The 16,360-nt window shown below is 29.9% G+C and overlaps 1 long non-coding RNA gene across 2 annotated transcripts; it reads left to right on the forward strand.

Annotated features, from left to right (window-relative positions):
• The first annotated feature begins 8,061 nt into the window (after nt 1-8,061).
• On the forward strand, nt 8,062-9,183 carry LOC106399486. Of its 2 annotated transcripts, none has more exons than XR_002658559.2 (3): nt 8,062-8,376; nt 8,492-8,705; nt 8,791-9,183. It is a non-coding gene; the product is annotated as an uncharacterized LOC106399486 (long non-coding RNA). The 2 variants fall into 2 exon arrangements; XR_007327413.1 differs by having other exon boundaries at nt 8,067-8,433; nt 8,522-8,705.
• Nucleotides 9,184-16,360: the final 7,177 nt, after the last annotated feature.

Genomic DNA, 16,360 nt, shown 5'->3' on the forward strand with positions numbered 1-16,360 from the left:
AGAGATGTTTTTTTCTTTGCAAATGTTTAGTCCTTTAAATTTAGTTGGTGGCTCCGGAGGATTGCCACAGTGACTACGATTCGCCATAATCAGTCGTTAACAATGGAGACAGAGCGTCGTAGTCTTCTTGTACAAAACAACTGGATAGAAGAATAAATACCTAGATATTTAACATATATATCTTGAATACTACTGCTTTAAAAAAGAAATATGTCACAAGAATAAGTATATAGATCTACAACCATTTGTTGATTCAAACCCATTATAAATATATTTAATCAGATTTGTTACCGTATATCCGGTAATATTAAATCAATTAATATATAAAATATACATCTATAAATCATTGCTATATTATTGTAAACTTCTCCAGCTTACATGTTATTAAAATGTATCCGGATAAAGTATAAAAAAATTGATAAATAATTTAGTCAATCATATATACAAATTAATATTTGAAAAATGGATACAACATTTGATATATGGATATTTGATATTTATACTATGAATACTACAACAGAAAAACATATCATGTTACTTGATTAAAAACCAACATTAAAAGATGATTATGTGATGAATCTTTTACCCTTTTTTGCAGGTTCTTTATTTTTTGGGTTTTCTGCAAAAAAACCTTGCAAATTAATCCACGAACTCAAAAACCCACGGGTCAAACCTCCAAATGCCAGTCAAGGCATCCCATGGGAATCAAACCTTGCCTCCGACCCAATTTATCCAGCGAGCAAACCAACACGGCTATCATACATATTTGTTTCTTAGATATACAAAAGAATTTATATCCTTTGTGTTGCGACGTTTCAAGCATTAAATAAAAAATTGAATCCGATGGGTGTCGTACAGGTCACCCGGGCCATACTTAACCAGCGAGCAAACCAACTCGCCTATCGAACACATTCGTCTATATGATATACGTAAATACATCTATTCGTTGTGTTTCGATTAAAACTGTTTTTTTTTTTTTCATTTTAAAGTCGTTTTAAAACGAAAATATGAAGTCTTCTCAGAAGGCGTTTAATCATCTCAACCATGACTTTTGTGTTTTTTATGAATTTATGAATTGTGCTTTTTGTCTTTGTCGGATTTTGTAACTCAAGTGTTCTTTTTATTAGACTTATATGTTCCTTTTGTTAGATTTATGTGGAAGACTTTTGTTAAACTTATGTGTAAGATTTTTGATTTTAAGAGTTTGTTTCAGGTCACAATAACAGAGCTTAAAAAAGGAGCTTACATTATGCGACCAAAACGAAAGAGAAACTCTGTTTTATTTTTGAAACATCGCAACACAAAGGATATATATTGTTTTGTATATCTAAGAAACAAATGTGTCTGATAGCCGAGTTCGTTTGATTTCTGTTAAATAATACACAAGATGATTTATATTGCGGTTTGACTGGCATTTAGAGGTTTGACCTGTGGGTTTTTGATTTCGTGGATTAATTTGCAAAACAAAACCACATTGAGGGTTTTTTTTGCAAAAACCCCTTATTTTTTTGTCCATTTTCTAAATTATTGCCTGCAATATTTGTTTTCTCAGGTATATCGTCATAATGCGGATTAATTTTTTACTATTCGGAAATTAAATATCATATTCATATCAATATGTTTTCAGAGTTTTTTTGGTTCATCTCCTAAAGAAAAAATAATATTATTTTCATATTCCATTTACAAAAATGATAACCAATAAAAATATGATACGTCATATTCGATTTACAAAAAAAAAACAGAAAATAATCTTAATTGTTAAAAACAAATTTGACATTATTAATGCACTGCAACCAAATTAAAAACTTTAAACATTAAATTCTAAACCTTAGGGTTAATCCTAAACCCTAAGGTCAATCATAAACCCAAGGGTTAAGCCTAAATCCTATGTTTAACTCTAAATCCTAGGGTTAACTCTAAGCCATAAGGTTAACACTAAGCCCTAGGGTTAACCCTAAACCCTAGGGTTTAGGGTTTAGAGTTTAAGATCTAGAGTTTTAGGGTTTATTGTTAACCCTAGAGTTTTGGATTTGGTATTTAGGGTTTATTACAGCGTTAAAAACGTTAAATTTGTTTTTGTCAATTAATATTATTTTTGATTATATTATTGAATACCGAGATATTTGTTTCTTTATTCTGTTGGTTCTACCATGAAGACGGCTGCAAAAAGTACGAGCAATGAAATGCCTTTGCAAATTGATCTCTAGTAACTTTGGGTTTTCACTCATGTTCGGAATCACACTAGATGTTGGTTGGACGGTCGGATATTTGACATTTATCTTATGAATACTACAACAAAAAACATACCATGTTACTTGATTAAAAACATACATTTAAAAGACGATTATGTGATGAATCTATTCCCCTTGTTTTGAAGGTTCTTTATTTTTTTTTAATTTTCTGAATAATTGCTTGAAGACTATAATCTGTAATAAAAGCATCGTTGATGCTTAAGAGAAACTTATGATTTGTCTGCCTAACTTGTTTTATTTCAGGTATATTATCATAATCTGGAATAATTTTTACTATTCGGAAATTAAATATCATATTCATATCAATATATTTTTTGATTTTTTTTTTGTTCACTTTCTAAGGAAAAATAATATTAAGATATCTGGATATTTGACATTTATACTGGATACAACATTTGATATCTGGTTATTTGACATTTATACTATGAATACTACAACAAAAAAACATACCATGTTACTTGATTAAAAACAGACATTTAAAAGACGATTATGTGATGAATCTTTTACTCTTTTTTTGCAGGTTCTTTATTTTTTTGTCCATTTTCTGAATTATTGTATGCCCTATTTGTTTTCTCAGGTATATTATAATAATGCGGATAAAATTTTTACTATTCGGAAATTTAATATCATATTCATATCAATATGTTTTTAGAGTTTTTTTTTGTTCATCTCCTAAGGAAAAATAATATTATTTTCATATTCCATTTACAAAAATAAGAACCAATAAAAATATGATACGTCATATTCGATTTACAAAAAAAAAACAGAAAATAATATTAATTGTTAAAAACAAATTTGACATTATTAATGCTCTGCAACCAAAATTCTAAATCTTAAACATTAAACTCTAAACCTTAAGATTAATCCGAAACCCTAAGGTCAATCATAAACCTAAGGGTTAATCTCAAATTCTATGTTTAACTCTAAATCCTAGGGTTAACTCTAAGCCCTAAGGTTAACCCTAGGGTTTAGGGTTTAGAGTTTAAGGTCTAGAGTTTTAGGGTTTATTGTTAACCTTAGGGTTTTGGATTTAGTGTTTAGGGTTTATTACAGTGTTAAAAACATTAAATTTTTTTTGTCAATTAATATTATTTTTGATTATATTATTGAATATCGAGATATTTTTATTAAATCGTTGAATATCCAGATATTTGTTTCTTTATTCGGTTATTTCTAACATGAAGACGGTTGCAAAAAGTAACTACTTTCTTCCTCATCCTAGCACACGAAGCTAGATCTAAGACAAGTTGAATAAAAGACTTAACTAAGCAGTACAAAAACATCATCAAACAAACGGGAAAATGAATCAGACTCCACTACGAGCAATGAAATGCCTTTGCAAATTGATTTCTAGTAGCTTTGGGTTTCACTCATGTTCGGAATCGCGCTAGATGTTAATTGGACGGTCGGATATTTGACATTTATCTTATGAATACTACAGAAAAAACATAACATGTTACTTGATTAAAAACATACATTTAAAAGAAGATTATGTGATGAATCTTTTCCCCTTGTTTTACAGGTTCTTTATTTTTTGTCCATTTTCTGAATAATTTTTTGAAGACATTAATCTGTAATAAAAGCATCGCTAATGCTGAAAAGAAACTTATGATTTGCCTGCCTAACTTGTTTTCCGTGTATATCATCATAATCCGGAATAATTTTTACTATTCGGAAATTAAATATCATATTCATATCAGTATATTTTTTGAGTTTTTTTTGTTTCACATCCTAAGGAAAAATAATATTTTATTCCTATTTCGTTTACAAAAAATGAGACGTCATACTCTATTTACAAAAAAAAATATTAATTATAAACCATAAATACTAAACCCAAAAATTTAGAGTTAATCCTACACCCTAAGGTCAATCATAGACCTAAGGGTTAATCCTAAATCCTATGTTTAACTCAAAATCCTAGGGTTAACTCTAAGCCCTATAATTAACACTAAGCCCTAAGGTCAACCCTAAACTCTAGGGTTAATCCTAAACCCTATGGTTAATCCTAAACCCTAGGGTTAATCCTAAACCCTGGGGTTCAATCCTAAATCTTTGGGTTTAGGGTTTGGAGTTTAGGGTCTAGAGTTTTTGGGTTTATTGTTAGCCCTATGGTTTTGGATTTAGTGTTTAGGGTTTAGCTTACATCGTTAACAATGTCAATTTTTTTTTTGTCAATTAATATCATTTTTGATTATATTACTGAATATCGAGATATTTGTATTAAATTGTTGAATATCTAGATATTTAAATTTTTATTCGGTTGTTTGCATATATTTGTTCATTTACGTGCATTAAGGTTTGGAGTGCCCAATTGGAATTTTTTGGGCGACATTGGAAGATAATTGTTGGAAATCAGATACTTTTGGCGCAGAAACGAAAGAAGACAATAATCCAGGACAAATGTCGCAATTTAGGAATGTTCGCTTGGGTTAAATTGAACAATCAAAAGTCCTGGGGTTGAGTCTTGAGGACATATATGCACTTTCAAGAGTTTTGGGGTCAAAGCGTGAATAGCCAAAAGTTTAAGGGCCAGATGTGCAAATGGTCTAAAAGTCACCATTTTTTATCCGACCAAGCTTCCCTTCGATCTGCAACGCCTTGGCTTGATTCCGACGGCGAGGCTTGATCCCAACGGCAACGAAGAGCACGGCCTTGCGGTGGAGCTGAGCAGGGCGATTCCAGAGCTTCCGCGGTGGATTGCGTGGAGGTGAGCTCCGACTTGGAGCCGTGACGTAGATTGAAGAAGATGGAGAATCATGGAGGAGGTGCGGTGGCCTAATGGTGAACCCATTAAGAACTGCTGTTCAGAACTGATCTGATATATATAAACAGTAGAAACAATATATAAGGACATTTTGTATCCATCATCACCTTATAAAAAATCGAACAATATCTCCGAGCCAAATAGTGACAATTCACTAATATCCACACAAAGAAACAAAATATCTCATTTTATGATTTGTAGCTGTCTTTGTCAAAACACATAGTACCTCGGATACGAATGTATGATGTTTCATCTTTTTATCTTGTATACAAATGTGTGATGTTTTGAGATATAATTAATGCATTAAGTTTTAAAATTTAAACATAAATTAAAAAGTTAAATTATGAATGGTGAAAATTTATTGATATAACCAAAAAGTAACCAGTAAAATAGTGTATTTATTGTTTCTTAAAATGTGTGTAAAACTTTAAACATCATACAATTAAATCCAGAGGGAGTACATGTTATCAGAAGACGACAAAATAACTGGTAACGGGATAAAAGTATTTCATTCTCTAACGTAACGCGAGGATACTGGAGTCATTTTGCCCTTGCCGATCACCTTGTTCCCAAATTATTTATTAACTAGGATAAGATCCGCGCCTTGCGCGGAATTAAGTTATTATTTTTATTATATTTTGGAGAATGAAACAATAGTTTGGCTTCATTTGGATTAGGGGTGTTCAATCCAGATATCGGGTTGGTTTCGATTCGGTTCGGTTTTTTTCGGTATTTTGGTTAGTAAAATATAACTATTATTCTAAATCCATATTTACTTTGACTTTAGTCTTTCACATACTTTTGAAAGATTTCAACTGGACAACTAAATTGATCAGCCAATCTTGTTGCTTTAAATCATTAGTATATATAAATATATATATATTATTTAGTTTGAATATTTATTAAATAAAAATTCATATGCGTTATATTTTATGATCATTTGTAACTTATTATAACAAAAAAAATAATCTATTGATCACAAAATTTTCAGAGTGAGAATCTTCAAATTTCTAATAATATATAGACGTTTTGAAAAATTCAAAATATAACATATAAGAAAAAATATAAATTTTTTTATTATAAATTTAATGTGATTTTTTTAATATCTTTTAATAATATAAAATTAAAAAAAGAACTAAGATACCAAAATTGTTATCAAATATTTATTATTCATAATAATTAATTTTCATATATACGTTAATCATATTAGGTAATTTCGTAGCTTCTAATTAAAGAAAGTGCAAAAACAATATTTGGTAGATTATTTATCAATTTGAATATTCGATAGTTAGTTTAATAAAAAATATAATGTAAGTTAAGATGGACCAACCTATTTTTTTAAGAATAGTATATTTTATATAGTCATTTATTAAATGAGAATTTATAATCATACACTTCTATGATCATTCATATCGTTTTATAACTGAATATTTAAATCATCGATAACAAAATTTTCAATGTGAAATCTTTAATAAGTTTATAATTTATAAATGTTTTTGAAAATTCATTGAAAGTTTTAATATTAAAATATTTATGTAATCTTATGGTATATAGTTTAATCTATATATATATATATATGTTTTATTATTAAATGATATTTTTTACTCATATGGTTTTAAAATCATGTGTATCTTCTTATAATATTAAATAAAAGTTCATATTAATACAATTTTATGATCATTTGTAACTTATTATGACCAAAAAAATAATCTATTGATCATAAAATTTTAAGAGTGGTGATCTTCAAATTTCTAATAATTTATAGACGTTTTGAAAAATTCAAAATATAACATATAAAAAAATATAAATGTTTTTTATTATATATTTAATGTGATTTTTAATATCTTTTAATAATATAAATTTTTTAAAAAGAACTAAGATACAAAAATTGTTATCAAATATTTATTATTCATAATAATTAATTTTCACATATATGTTAATCATATTAGGTAATTTCGTAGCTTTTATTTAAGGAAAGTGCAAAACATATTTTGGTACGTTATTTATCAATTCGATAGTTAGTTTAATAAAAAGTGTAATATAAGTTAAGATGGACCAACCTATTTTTCTAAGAATAATATATTTTATATAGTTATTTATTAAATAAGAATTTATAATCATACGGTTCTATGATCATTCATATCATTTTATAACAAAATATTTAAACCATCGATAACAAAATTTTCAATCTGAAATCTTTAATAAGTTTATAATTTACAAATGTTCTTGAAAATTCATTGAAACTTTTAATATTAAAATATTTATGTAATCCTATGGTATATAGTGTTTAATCTATATATATATATATTTATTTTATTATTAAATGATATTTTTTACTCATATGGTTTTAAAATCATGTGTATCTTCTTATAATAAAAATGTTAAACCATTGATCATTAATTTTTAACATAATAATTTTAATAGTTTTAGTCATTTATTGTCGTTTTTAAAAATTCAAAATATAACATATACGAAAAAATCTAAATTTTACTTTTATAGCTAATTTGATTATTTAATTTATTTTAATAATATAAAATTAAACAAAAAATGATGGAGGAGATATAAATTGTTATCAAATCTTTATTATTAAAATCATTAATTGTCATATATATATTAGTCATTTATGGTAATTCCGTAGGTTTGATTTAAGGAAATAAAATAACATATCATATCATTATATCATATAGTTTGACCAACTTATGTATCTAACAACATATAAAAATCGAATGTGGACCTACTTATTTTTCAATTGAATGTAATTGACTACCTAATTGAGTGCCACCTATGCATTGGGGCCTATTTTAATTAATACAAAATTGAGGTTACATCTTTTCAAATGTTCCTCAATTAATATATAGGGGATATGCACACTTTGCCAATTTCAAAAGTTTTTTTTTTGTATATTCACCTAATTAACCCTAATTAATCTATAATCTATCTATCTATAATAATAAAACAGAGTTTTCTGTTCACCTTATGAGACTCAGCAGTGTGCATAGGGCAAATTTGGACACTTGGCATTCTTTCATAATTTCATTTACAAAAATTTGACTCAACCGTCTCTCTCGAGCCTACAAAAAAATTCCAGAAAAAATTGACCAATCAGAACATTTAACCACGTCACTTAAGCAATCGCTTTTTTCATCTCGCTTCGTCTTCGTCTCCTTAAGCTATCAGTTCCTTTTCCCCAATACCTTTTTCAGTTACACAGATTCTATCATATCCTATCTATAAATTGCATCATTTCACTTCGTCTTCTTCCAAACTTTGCTTCTCTCTCGCCTAATTATGGGGTTAGACTGGGAGATAGAATCATTTTGATGCTCTTTTTACTGCTGAATCTCGTGCTCTGTCTGGAAAGTAAGGATCCATTCTGCAAAAGCATCTCCAGTCATGCACATCACCGACCTTACTGTGGTTAGTGAATCTAGATCTGATAAACAAAACTCATTTTCAATCTTATTATTTGTCTCAGGCTGCAACTAAAAAAGCCTTCTCTTCAAAGAATCAGGAGAATTCCGGCTGTTGTGGAATATGTACTCAGTGGACATCAGCTTCATATCCAAAAGTTAACATGTACCGTTGCATTTGCAATCTCTGGTATCAGATTCCTAACCATGGAGAACCTTTTTCAGATGAAGCTATATATCTATGTAATAAGACGCAAGATCATGCAGAGAGATGTAGAGGTAAGGAAACGTAGCTACGCTTACATCTCAGCTTTCTATTCTTCTCTATGGTTTGTTAAAAGTACTCTGTTATAACCTAATATAGATTGAAGTTGAAACCGTGGATTGAATCGGTATGTTCCACAGATCAATGTGGGAGTTGAAGCACATATTCTTGAACAGGCATAGAGATAGGCTACATATGTCTTTAGTTAAAGATTATCCTCTGTTTTAAAGCGTTACTTGCTAAACGTTTTTTGATCTTTTACAGATGTGGGAGAATTATGTTTTTTTTTTTGAAAAGGGGCTTAAGAATTATGTTAAAGGACAAGAAGTATCAAACCGGAAGTACAACCGTAGAAACCAGAAAAAATGAGACATTTGTGAATATCTCTTTAGCACTACTCAAATAGTTTTTATATATGAATATCTCATTTTAGTTTTGTAAGGAAGACATAATAAACAGAGGGTCTGAAACAGATGTTATTACTTGCGTCCAGATTGCCGACCTGCTTGAAACTTAAAAAAAGCCATGTTGCTTGCATAGAGCCAACATGATTGACAAATCCCTAACGCTCGAAGTAGAATAGATGGCGGAAGCTTCTGACTTATGAAGAAGGTCTAAAGCCACCAAGGTTGTGAGGTCTCAGTTAGAGAATAATAAAAATATTCTAGCCAAAGTAACCGATTAGTTTTGATCTTGATGATCATGAACTCCAACAAAAGGAACAAGTAAACAATTAAAATGAAAAAAAAAAGCAAAAGGAAACAATCATGTTTACAAAAAAATAATTACTATCTTACAAAAAGGGGTTCTATTTAAAAAGTTTAACAACATATTTTTCAAATTAATATTTTATTTTCAATCCAATCAAAATGTTGACATCAATTATTGTCAACAAATGATGATTTAATAAATACATAATAATCTATCTACATAATTATTTTTCCAAGTCTCATCAAACCAGGGCCAATCAAATAAAGAAGAATAAATCTTATTAATTTTTTTCTCTTTTTTTAAGCATCAAACTTTTGCTTAGATAAAAAATGACCGAAAGATTACTAATAAAAATATAAATAAATTATTCACAAAAACCAGTCATAGTTAACAAAATACATGTACAATTGACAAAAAAATATACTGATGTAACACTAAAGGCGATATCTAAATATCACTGCAAAAAAATATATACAAAATTACAGAAAAATATATACAAAATTGGAGACTCGCAAAAAACATCAGTCATAAATCACAACGATACTAAAAAAATGGATTAATCCAGCGGCTACTTAACCGCTGCCAAATAATCATCCTATTTCTTGTCTATCTTTTGTTGGAGATGGATGATGATAGTAAAATTCAGAAACTCCTTAAAATAGCATGATTGGTCATATCGTTAGAACTACATTACTAAATGCTCTTAAACGAACCAAATCACCACCCAAACAAAATTACACGGAGCAAACTAAAACATAAATAAACAAGTACAATCAAATTAAAAACTACTATAATTAGAGGATGAAGTAGAAGAACATGAAATTAACAATATTGATCATTAACCTCCCAACTTAAAAAAAAAAAGAAGTAGAGAAAAATAACAACCCAAAATGAGATACATTGCATGGAGTACAAGTTCAAAAACTTTGAGTGTTACTCATCCACTTTACAAGCAACAAAAGCTATAATATTATGTCGTCCAAACAATATTAACAAGCGTTACCAGCAATTCTCTCTCAATAAACAAATAACAAAATTCATATACTTTATTTGATATGTGCTCAATTACTTTTTAGTCTTTAAAATAATACTTCAAAGCCTACCACCTATTTGGTCAAAAAAAAAAGCCTAGCAACTATTATATACTACTTTAATAACAATTATTCCATTCGTGTATTATATACTATTTACATATCTCCTCTTACTAAAATCACACTCTACATATTTATACATACATTTGTTAACACAATAGTCAACCAAAAACCAGACACATGTCGATAGTGGTTATAGTTTCAACTACTTACATGAATATATAGCATCGCATCCATTCCAATATCAAATACATCTAATACATTGCAAGTACATCAAGATTTATGCAAAACAATATACAAATATGAATAGCACAAATGTCAAACAATACATTAAGATAACCATAGGGGGATTGCCACCTCTAACTACACAAGAAGAAGAAAACGATACATGCACTCTATGCTTTAGAAATTACAAAAATGGAACATATCTTGCGGCCGTACTTTTCATTTCAGCTGCATTGATTAATGGCTTCGTACAAACATAAGTTGTCTCATATATAGGGAAAGTCATTTATGATTCATCATTATTACAATTTATTAAGATAATTCTTATGTTCCAATTTTCAGTTTCATTAACATACAGTTTTGGATTCTTTTTGATTTTCAAACAAAAATATATAAGTTTTCCCCCTCATTTCCAAATATTTTCTATTGCCATAATTAGTTTCTTCCGAGAAATAAAAGAGGAAGAATATATGAACAAAAATTTGTTACACACGTTTTAATTCAGTTTAGTCTCTAAAACAAAATTTCAAATGACATTTCTTCTACATACTGTCCACATAGTACTTAAGAGTATAAGTACGTTCTCTAAATTCTACATCAACTTTACTTTTTGTTTTAATTCCAACAAAATTAACTCTCATACGACTATCAGCTTTTTATTTATTTTTATTGAATCAATTAATCATAACCACTTATGCTAATCCACTTTCAACCAAAAACAACTTCAAAAAAAATTATACACTACGATCTCTAACCAAAATCAAATAAATCGAGAAACATATCATTTTCTTTCGACATATTTTAATTTTCGTAGTTTAGAATATATTTTCTTTACTAAGACCATACAAGAATTATAAATTCAGATAGAAATAAAACATACGAACCCGGAATACCTCTAGTTTACAATATTTAAGTGTTTTTCTACTATGCGTTGCTAGAAAGAAACAAAAATAAACCTAAAACAGCGGAACGGTGATAGGAATGGCAATTTTGAAATTCTGAAGATGAGAGTCGAACTTAGCCTAGATCTGATTATTGTCTCGGTTCATATGGGTCATTATCACAGGTTTTGTCCTCCGGTCATTCTGAAAATGTTTAATTTGGGTTTCACGAGATGTGGTATAATGGAAAAATATGAGGTACGATTGAGGATATATCAATGGGATTACCAGGATCTCATTAGAGATTATTTTCGGAAAGGAGTCAAGGAAGATAGAGGAGTTTATCGATCAATTCTTTGAAAATATGGACATTTTAATTGTGAAATCAATTTTTTTTTTTGTAAAATCACAGTTTAAAAAAAAAATAAGGAAAGAAGATTCAGAGTTCACTAAATGCTACACTTTTAATTGCCAGGAATCATAAGGGTTGGATTTCTTTAACAGGGAATCAAAGATCTATGAATTTAGCGTTTGGATCTGGCTATTTTTGGGAAAGAATGATGGAGATGTTATGATGTATCATGATCGTACTCTGGTTATACAAAAATGGTGATGATTCTGGGTTCTCTAAACGAATCATACAAGGTGATGATTCTGGGTTCTCTAAAGGAATGGCGTTTTAGTGATTCAATATGATTCTGGGTTCTCTAAAGGAATCATATGAGGTCAGTTATGGTTATGGATTGTTGTTTTTGAACGGAACATATATGTATTGTAGTTGCTGGTAAAAATATAGTTATGGGGTGGGTGATGTATAGGGATTCTCTAGGTATGGAAGTTATTGGAGTTGTAGCTTTAAGGTCTGCTCTAGGTTATGGTCTTTTGGCCTTTACTTATCAAACGATGCAGAATGCAGTTGGTCTTTTTGAGTGCTCATATATGGTATCTTATGATTCTGAATGGGGTTATAAAGCTTTTGGTTTCATTCATTCGGTCAAGTGAAATACATTTTAAAAAGGTGCTTAAGCCAAAACCATCACATGAATGAAGGAGTTAAGTGAGCTGGGAAATGAACCAGTTGCTCATTGGTGTGTACTTTAAAAAATTTCGATATATATTATTGTTCTGGTATTCTGGTATATGATTAGATTTTGAAAAAAAAAATGTTCATATTCCCAAAGCAAAGATCAATCCTATGATCACTATCTTAAAAAGATACTATCAGTTTTAGAAATCAACCATAATTTTTAATTTTATCAAATGTAACAATAATGAAATTTTACGATGTTGAAAATTCATGCATCACACATATTAGAATATTACACTTAAATATAAACCGTTTTATATTTACTCATATCTATAATGATTATTTTATCAATACATATTTGCAAAAAAAATATACTATTATCATTTGTGATTAACAAACATGCAGAAACTACTATTAACCAATCTTAATAGCTCTAATATTAGTCCAGAAACAGATTACTAATTAACCCCCATTTCAGAATTGCGATTATACCAATATCATATGGACATCTAAAATATATATAGAAAAAAAATTTGTGAAAATTAATTATACTATTTATAGTAGTTTAAATACTTCCAATATTTCTCTACAATTCCGGAAAATATAATTAAAGACTTTATGAGTAGATCAAAAACCGAAATATTTTTATAAATGAAATTAACAATTAATAGAAACTCATATTTTTTATTTAACCAAATAAATCCGATTGAATATCCATATAATCCAAAAATAAACAACTAACCAACAACTTTGATACTCTATTTCGATGTAGTATACTATATTCTAAACCCATGGAGATGGTAATAATCTTTTATAAATAATATTTAGCACCTAATAAACCATTAAACAGTAAACCCATATCAATAGTAACGATTTTAACAACAACGATTTGTTCTCAATTTTAATATATATAATAGATTTTGAAACTTAGTAAAGCAAACAACTTGGTGATATATGTTAAATACCTTTATCAAAATTTTGAAATATTTATAAGAAAAAATTCACAAATTTATGGTTCACATAATAATATAAAATTGATTTAATATAGTAATAAATGTTTTTGCCATTTCATGTTTTACACATATAATAAAACATATCATTTACTTCTTTAGTTCTAATTTAAAATAATTATAATAATTAATAAATTTTAATATATTATAAAATTTACTAAAGATAAATCCCGCGCTTTTAAAGCGCGGATCAAAATCTAGTATCAATTAAATACTGATTTGGCATCATTACAAAGAATTGGACAAACTTTAGTTAGTTTTAATTTCTCTTGAAAAAGTTAAGGACGAATACATTTAAACGCCCACCCACGTACATCTTATATATATAAAGTTGAATTGTGTTCAAAGCACAACCATCCACGACACAAAACAGGGTGGGGCTTTTGCCGACATGAGTCTGCTCGGTAGTGCGTCGCCCACGCTCTCTCTTCTTTGCGAGCGCGTCATGGGGGTTTGTACTGTCTCTTCCTTGCTCACGCGTTATCGAAATCACAGGGGCCGATATTTATCATCAGAGGCAAATAGTTTGGGCTTCTGTTTGATTAGTTTAGGCCCATAAGTTTTTAGGGGTTAATCTTCTTCTGCGTCATTCTTCTTTTTCCCTGCCTCCACGCTGCAGAGAAACCATAGAAACTGTAACGTCCCAGAATCATTACTCTTACATTTATTCTGGGAAGCCCGTAATGTGAAGAATGGAGGAGAGCTAATGGGGATTGACTTGCTCTTTCTTGAAGAAAAGGTGATGTGTGTGGATTTATGTCGTTGTTGTTTCTCATCACCATTCACTCCATGTAATTAGTCTTCTCCTTGATGTACGTCCTTCAATCTAGATATCACACTATTAGCTATTTAATTTGCCTTGCTCGCAATAATCGTCATGACCAGGTTCGTCTTCTTCTTGAAATTCCAGCGACCACTTTACGCTCTTACCAATTCGATTCCCATATACAGGCAGAGAGAGAGATAGTTCGGAGAGTGGAGTCTACTAAGATAGAGATGTGAGGCGTGACTTCTTCGAGGCGGCGAAGTTTGCGCTCTTCCGTCGAATATATTCACTTATAAGATAATCTGCAACGGAGCTTCTGCTCAAGCGTCGAGGCACCAACGTCTCAATGTACATCAGGTACCCTATGGCCGTCACAACACTTCTGTATTCACACGGAAATGCTGCTGATATTTTTCAGATGTACGAGCTCTTCATCGAGCTTACTATTCAGCTCCATAAATGGGGTTAGTTATTTCTTTTCTTTTGTATGTATTCCACTTGCTGATACTAAAGCTGGATTTAAATTCTCATATCAGTTTTTCATTACTGTGTTTTAGCTCAGAAAGTTAGATCTGATTTTTTTTTGGATTATGTAAATACTCTGCTGTGTGATTAAAAATGATGCAGTGATGTGTGTGTACGCCCATATGTTCTTGATTTTCTCTTTCAGTTCCCAATGATCCATATACGTGCTTGATTTCATATATTTGTTTTTGGATTGGTAATCACTGTAAGAACCTTTGGTGGGGACATGAAATTTGGAATTCTGGTGCGTTCTATTTGGTTTTTCAGTCCCTCTCTACACCATCCCGTAAACGATGTGATGATGTTTGCGTACGCCCTTCTGTTCTTAATGCTCCATTTCAGATTCCCACTGGATATTTCATGAAGATGTGCTTTTCTGATTTCATGTATTTGTTCTTTGGACTGGTAACAGTTGAATTGCTCTAATTACTGTGAAAACCTATTGTTGGAACATGAATGTTTAGTTTTTTGTTGCATTATATTAGCTCTTTGACTCTGTTCTTTGTAGATACAATACTTTTGTTCTTTCGGTGTGGAGAAACATATACTCTTATCGCTCAAATCTACCAAAGTTTTTCCTAACGTTATGTAAGTATTATTTCTATCGCATACTCTCCTATCAATTTGTTTTTCTTCTTAAACAGGTTTGCATTTGTTGATCGCAACCAACAAGAGATTGGTATCGCCTGTGTTTCTCCATCATGACTCGGTCATAAATCTGCTTGCAAGGAAAAGCCGTCGACCCCTCCTCATCCTACCAACGGTCGATCATCTTTGTGGTGTCTTATTTACACTGTACCGCTCTCCGATGACTATATCACTCACTGGAAACAGCAACATTAAGCCTCTTAACGTGTCCCAAGCTCTCAATACTGGCCTCCTGCAATTTCTTTTGAACCTCATGTGCACAAGACCAATGAGAAATGCTTCTTTGAACCCCTTTCGATATGCCAGAACTCCTATAGTACTCACTCACTCATTTCTGCTTCTTGATGATTCTTCCATAGATGAGAAATTGTTAGCACCAAAGTTTTGTTGTTTGTTTAGTCATCATGCGAGATACTGGCTCCTCCTTCACTCTTTAGTAAAATTTGTGGAAACTGTGAGACGAGTATGCTATGATTAATTATTTGATGGTGCTGATTATTTGATTTTGTTGAACAGGAGTTTACTTACATAATTGTAATGTGATGTTTAATTTATTGTGATTCCTTCTTTGTAAGTTAGCAAGTATATAAAGCCTCCATCTTCACCATAGCTGAAATCGGGCATGTGATGTTTCTTATAAAATTTCCAAGAATCAAGGATGCACCGACATAAGTACAATGACTATATGAAAATCCTTTATAAAAAAAATGAATATATATTTATCTTTCTTTAATTTTATTATATTTATATTTATCTTGAGTTGGATTCTAGATAGATTGTCTTGG

This window comes from Brassica napus, chromosome C8 (assembly GCF_020379485.1).
Source record: "Brassica napus cultivar Da-Ae chromosome C8, Da-Ae, whole genome shotgun sequence".
NCBI classification, from domain to species: Eukaryota; Viridiplantae; Streptophyta; class Magnoliopsida; order Brassicales; family Brassicaceae; genus Brassica; species Brassica napus.